Below are 6,000 nucleotides of genomic sequence, written 5' to 3'. Positions count from 1 at the left end.
AGAGTAAAATAAGGATGTCTTGGAGAAATTTCCAGCAGATATCTAGGGTCATAAATTACACTAATTAAGATAAGGGTATCTCAGGTAAGCATCTGGTGGCAATATTGTGTCATAAATTATAGCCATAACATAACTATAAATGTAGCAGCAGTCATGTTTTGATAGTGGCATACATACTGGGCTATAAATCATGGTAATTAATATAAGGCAATCAGTTTTGATCATAAACTATAGCCCTTAAGGTGTTAAATAAGGTCACAAATTTGGCTTAAATACTAGATAAGAGAACAACTGGCCTACTTGGAAGAGGGGCAAGGGTGTGGGGAGAAGGAAGGGTAGGATTAAGATAAGGATGACAGGTAGTGTTTGTTTACATAATGGTCATGAATCATCAGAAACTGCTCTGTTCTCCTACTTTCAAGTTCTGTTAGGAACATGTCTCCTCGCTTATAGTCGCTAAAGCATGCTTCTGCGGTGACACTCGACCTGAAGGTAAGCTGATTCGAATTTTGGTGGTGGAAAAAATACTCACAGCCAGTATTTGGCCGGAAAGGGGAGGAGAGATGGTGGCGTAAAGTTCCTCATCAGCAGATGTGCTGGATTAAATACCGAACTTCTCTGCAGCGTCATCTGAAGTGAAGACATGTGACACTTGATGGTGATCCGTCCATTAGATGGGAACGTTAAACTTGTCAACCCCATGGTGCTACTCGCGAGGAATGAGCTTTGTGCTAGCACTGCATTTCACCCTCTACCTTCTTTCACCATCATCATCATACAACACAGACATTACACTACATTGTACACACACACACACACATATATATATATATATATATATATATAATTTTTGTCTGGATTAAAGGACAATATCGTCCCAGAAACAAATAAAAATATATTTGAAAACACTCTGCCCTGGTAAATGGCAAAAAATGAGTCTCTGAAAAGTAATGCCTTTTTTGTCTTATACATCCTTTCGGCTATATGTTGAACGTAAACATCAGATAGAGATTTTCAGTCACGGCTGTCAGACTTGATGCGGAAACGGCAGAGGGAAAAGCGCAATGCTTACATAATACACTGTGGCTAATATAGAGAAATACCTGCAAAGGACACAGCATTTGCGGCATAACTGAAAGTGTTAACGAAATATAAATCTCCAGTACTGTTCCCCATCGATCCAAGAGAAGGACGCTGGCCAGACGAATGGAGAGAGAGAGAGAGAGAGAGAGAGAGAGAGAGAGAGAGAGCTGTAAAGGCAGGGCCACGAGATACATCTTTGGTTTGTTCGCCAGAGCGAAGTGTTTGTCGTGCGTTCGACTTCAAAAGCGGGTGTTCCTTTGACATTAAAATGGGCCGTTTGCTCGCATCACAGCACCTGGCGGGGCCCGCTGATCACACGTCCAGAAATACAAGACATAGGCTTTTCGTTAACTTTCCCTTCACTTTGCGTTACATGTCATGCGTGTATTTCAGATGTTTTTAAATTTCATAGAATGTGGGCCTACTGTGCGTTACTGGCGTACCTATTCCAGAGCACTTTTACTGTCAAATATTATCCCTCGTTCAGCAACTTTGAGGTTATTTATTCACTCTTGCTACAGCATGTTACACAAACAGAAGTAAGCGACGGATGAGTTAATAATTTTTCGTGCTTAGTGGCGCGGAGATCAACCAAAATAAGTTAAATTCACCTGGCCTGTAAAAGTTAAGTTTAGAGAAAAATACATTAACGTTTGCGTAGCCTCCAGTATTCTTGTACTACCTAGTCAGTCAATCAATTTCCACACTGGACTTATAAAAATTAGGGAAACGCTATGTTGCCGATTTTAATGCTCCAGGTGTTCTGTCTCCTGCAACTTTAGCACAACGCCCTTAACGTTCATATAACAATTAGAAACTGTCAAAAGTCCTCCCTCGGAACGTTATTCAACTCGCGCGTTATATTGGCTTGAATATCGGTTATGCCGTTTTCATCCTTCCTGTGAATTTCCGTACTGTGTGGTTTTGTGGTCGTTACGTTGTGATAACACCAAGTCTCGTCAACAGTGATGATTTTCTACAGAAAAGAAGTGTCCGGGATTTGCATTTCAGTCAAATCGTGGCAGGCTTCCAAGCGACTTTGTTTTCGTTCAGGAGTTAAGATGTGCGACACAAACTTTGCACATACTTTTCTCTTCTCCAGAACATTAATGAGAATGTCTTCAACACTTATTTTAGAGATTTTGTTCCCTCGCGATTTGAGACGCAACAACGCTGACGTAGTATGGCCAGACATCCACTGCTTGACACTGCCTCCTCACAACTGAATAGTAGAACATGCATCTGTTGTTTACAGTTGTTAGTTCAAGCTGCCACCGTAGTTACACGCTGGCATTGCTTATACAACAGGAATAAAATCAGTTTTGAAAAAAGCATATTATTTTGTGCACAATTGTATGTTTATTCGCTAACAGTTTCTGTTGTTATAACCATCTTCACAGGAGAACACGGTTTTTGTTGTTGTTATTGTTGTGGTCTCCTGTCCAAAGATTGGTTTGATGCAGCTCTCTATGCTATTCTACCCTGTGCAAGCATCTTCACCTCCGAGAAACTTCTACAGCCTACAGCCCTCTGAATTTGGTTCCTGTATTCATTTCTTGGTCTCCCTCTACGATTTTTACCCCCCACGTGTCCCTCCAGTACTAAATTGGTGATTCCTTGATACCTCATAATGTGTCCTACCAACCTTCTTGTACTAAGGTTGTACCACAAGGTTCTCTTCTCCCCAATAGCTTTCAGTACCTCCTCATTAGTTACGTGATCTATCCACATAGTCTTCAGCATTCTTCTGTAGCATCACATTTCAAAAGTTTCTATTCTCTTCTTGGCTGAAATGTTTATTGTATATGTTTCACTTCCATACGTGGCTGTACTCCATACAAATACTTTCAGAAAGGGCTTCCTCATACTGAAATTTATACTGGAAGTTAACAAATTTCTCTTCTTCACAAACGCTTTTCGTACCATTGCCGGTATATATTTTATATCTTCCCCACTTCGACCATCATCAGTTATTTTGATTCCCAAATTGCAAAATTCATTTACTACTTTAAGTGTCTCATTTCCTAATCTAATTCACTCAGTATCATCTGATTTAATTCGACTACATTCCATTACCCTCGTTTTGCTTTTGTTGATGTTCATCTGATATCCTCCTTTCAAGATACTGTCCATTCCGTGCAACTGCTCTTCAAAGTCCTTTGCTGTCTTTGTCATGTAATGTCATATTATGTCTGCCATGTCATTGGCAAATCTCGAAGTTTTTATTTCTTCTCCCTGGACTTTAATTCCTACTCCTAACTTTTCTTTCGTTTCCTTTACTGTTTGCTGAATATACAGGTTGAATAACATCGGCGATAGGCTACAACCCTAGCTCGCTCCCTTCTCGATCACTGTTTCCGTTTCGTGCCCCTAGCCTCCTATAAATGCCATGTAGTTTCTGTACAAATTGTAAATAGCCTCTCACTCCCAATATTTTACTCCTGACACCTTCAGAACTTGAAAGAGAGTATTCCAGTCAACATTGTCAAACGTTTTCTGAAAGTCTACGAATGCTATAATTGTAGGTTTGCCTTTCCTTAATGTATCTTCTTTGACAAGTCATAGGACCCGTATTTCCTCGCGTGTTCCTACATTTCTCCGGAATCCAAATTGGTCTTCTCCGAGATCGCATTCCGTAAGTTTTTCCATTCTTCTGTAAAGGATTCTACTTTGCAGCCGTAACTTATTAAACTGACAGTTCGACAATTTTCACACCTGGCAGCACCGGATTTCTTTGGAACTGTAATTATGAGGCTATCACCAGCTCTAACAGAATGTTGTCTACTCGCAGGGCTTGTTTCTCCTGTTACCGACGTCCTCTGGAGATGTAAATGTGGTACTATTTTACCTCCGGAATATTTTACCCAAGAGGATGCCACCATCATTTAACCATATAGTAGAGCTGCATGCCCTCGGGAACAATTAAGGTAGTAGCTTTCCCTTGCTTTTAGCCGTTCGCAGTACAAGCATACCAAGGCTGTTTTGATTGACGTTAAAAGGCGAGATCAGTCAATCATTCAGACTGTTGCCCCTGCTACTAATGAAAAAGCTGCTGCCCTAGTCAGGAACCACACGCTTGTCCGATCTCTCAACAGATACCCTCCGTTATGGTTGCACCTACAGTTCGGCTACCTGTATCGCTGAGCCAGAATGTATATAGCCTACATCAATGGATCAAAAATACATTTTCGTCAAATATTACCTAACCAATTCTAGAACTTATATAATGTCATAAAACTCTGTCTGATATCAGTTCACATAAACGTGCTGTATTATGGCACAATTACAATGATGTACAGTTGGTGAAAATTCCACACTTAATAATGGGCATCTTATAACAGTCAGATGTACAAATGTTATGTGACAGTCATATAGATCAAGCTGAAACACTACAAAGTATGAATGTCTGAAAGATTACAAACGTCGTTTGGTCTAGTCAAAAATTGAAGCGTGCGCACGAATAACGCTAATGGCACATTTTGCAGTTGTTGGGAAATTGACAAAAACTGTTAGTTCCAGAGAATTAATACGATATAATAATGTAATAGCAGATATGTATTGTTTGTGCATATAGACTGTGGAAAATACTAATTTCTGATTTTTAAAATTGCGCTAAGCACAGATATTTCGAAATAAGTAAGTTTTAAAATGGAATAACGCTGTATAGCAATGGATATACAGCGTTATTCCAGATCAGCTAGTGCTCTGCTATAATTATAAGGTGTCTAGAATCGAAAAATAGTAAGTAATAGATTTAAAACAAGATACTGAATAATATTTATTGTAAACTGAATTGCTTGATCTAAAAAAAAAAAAGAAATACGACATTAGTTTATCAAGTTTAGGCTCAAATCTAGTACATTATAGTCAGTTGTCACACTGCAGGTTTTCATAAAACTGCCTGTATTTTGGTTCCATATATTTCGTCATGTCCAATAGATCCCTTTTCTTCTCCTTATGAACTTTCAGTGTCCCGTTATAGAGCAACCGGAATTCAGAAGGCAGTGGACAATTTTTTACGTGATGTTCACAACCATGCTTTACAATACAGTGTCTTTCCCATGGGCGAAGCATATTGTGGGTACGGCGCACGCTTAAACCTCGAGCATCGTCACTACACAGCTTCAACCAAAGTACATCGGTAATTTTCAAAGCAGGCGGCTTCTTCAAAAACAACTCGATGGATCATATGTCCTTGAAGTCTTCCATCATCATTTCGTGAATGGTCAGTTTTGAAGGGTCGACAAAGGCCTCAGCAATGACTTGCTTCCATTCTGAAGGAACCACAACTTTCGACACTTTCTTCCTTTTCTCGATGACTGCAAAATCCTTGTCACAGGGTAGGAAACTGTGGCCCGAACAAAAAACTTCTGATGTATTTCTGTAAAGTACTTGCAGCTGATCAGATAGAAATCAAGCGCTAAAACTCTCCAGTTGTTGTTCTGCCCGACACAGAGGCCAGACCAAACAATCAGTTTTCGTTCGATACCTTCTTCAAGCGTATCATAATTGTGCGTCACAAATTTAAGCAGACAGGAAACTATTTCGGCTGAACCTCTCCTTGCGGTGGATTCATCCCACAAATTTACGGTGATGTTTCCAGTACCATCGTCATGAATCGTGAAATTATACGACGTCAGCTGTCTTTGGTACAATACCGTGGAATGAGTCAGTGTAGGATAAGTAAAACCTGTTGCAGGTCAACACATATAACATGTATATTGTTATTCTCCTTAGCCATTTCCATATCGTTCTTTAGGGCTTTGTATGCTTGGTCTGCTCTTGAGTGATGCAACTGACTCTCAATTTCGATCTTGTGCAGTTCTATTTCATCTCAAGCTGCAATCATTTTGTTAAACAACAAATCGCACAGTTTGCAAGTATCTGATCTAGGTGTTCCGAAACGCAGATTAAAAT

The sequence above is a fragment of the Schistocerca piceifrons genome, chromosome 5 (genome assembly GCF_021461385.2).
Source record: "Schistocerca piceifrons isolate TAMUIC-IGC-003096 chromosome 5, iqSchPice1.1, whole genome shotgun sequence".
NCBI classification, from domain to species: Eukaryota; Metazoa; Arthropoda; class Insecta; order Orthoptera; family Acrididae; genus Schistocerca; species Schistocerca piceifrons.
This window is presented reverse-complemented; position numbering follows the sequence as displayed.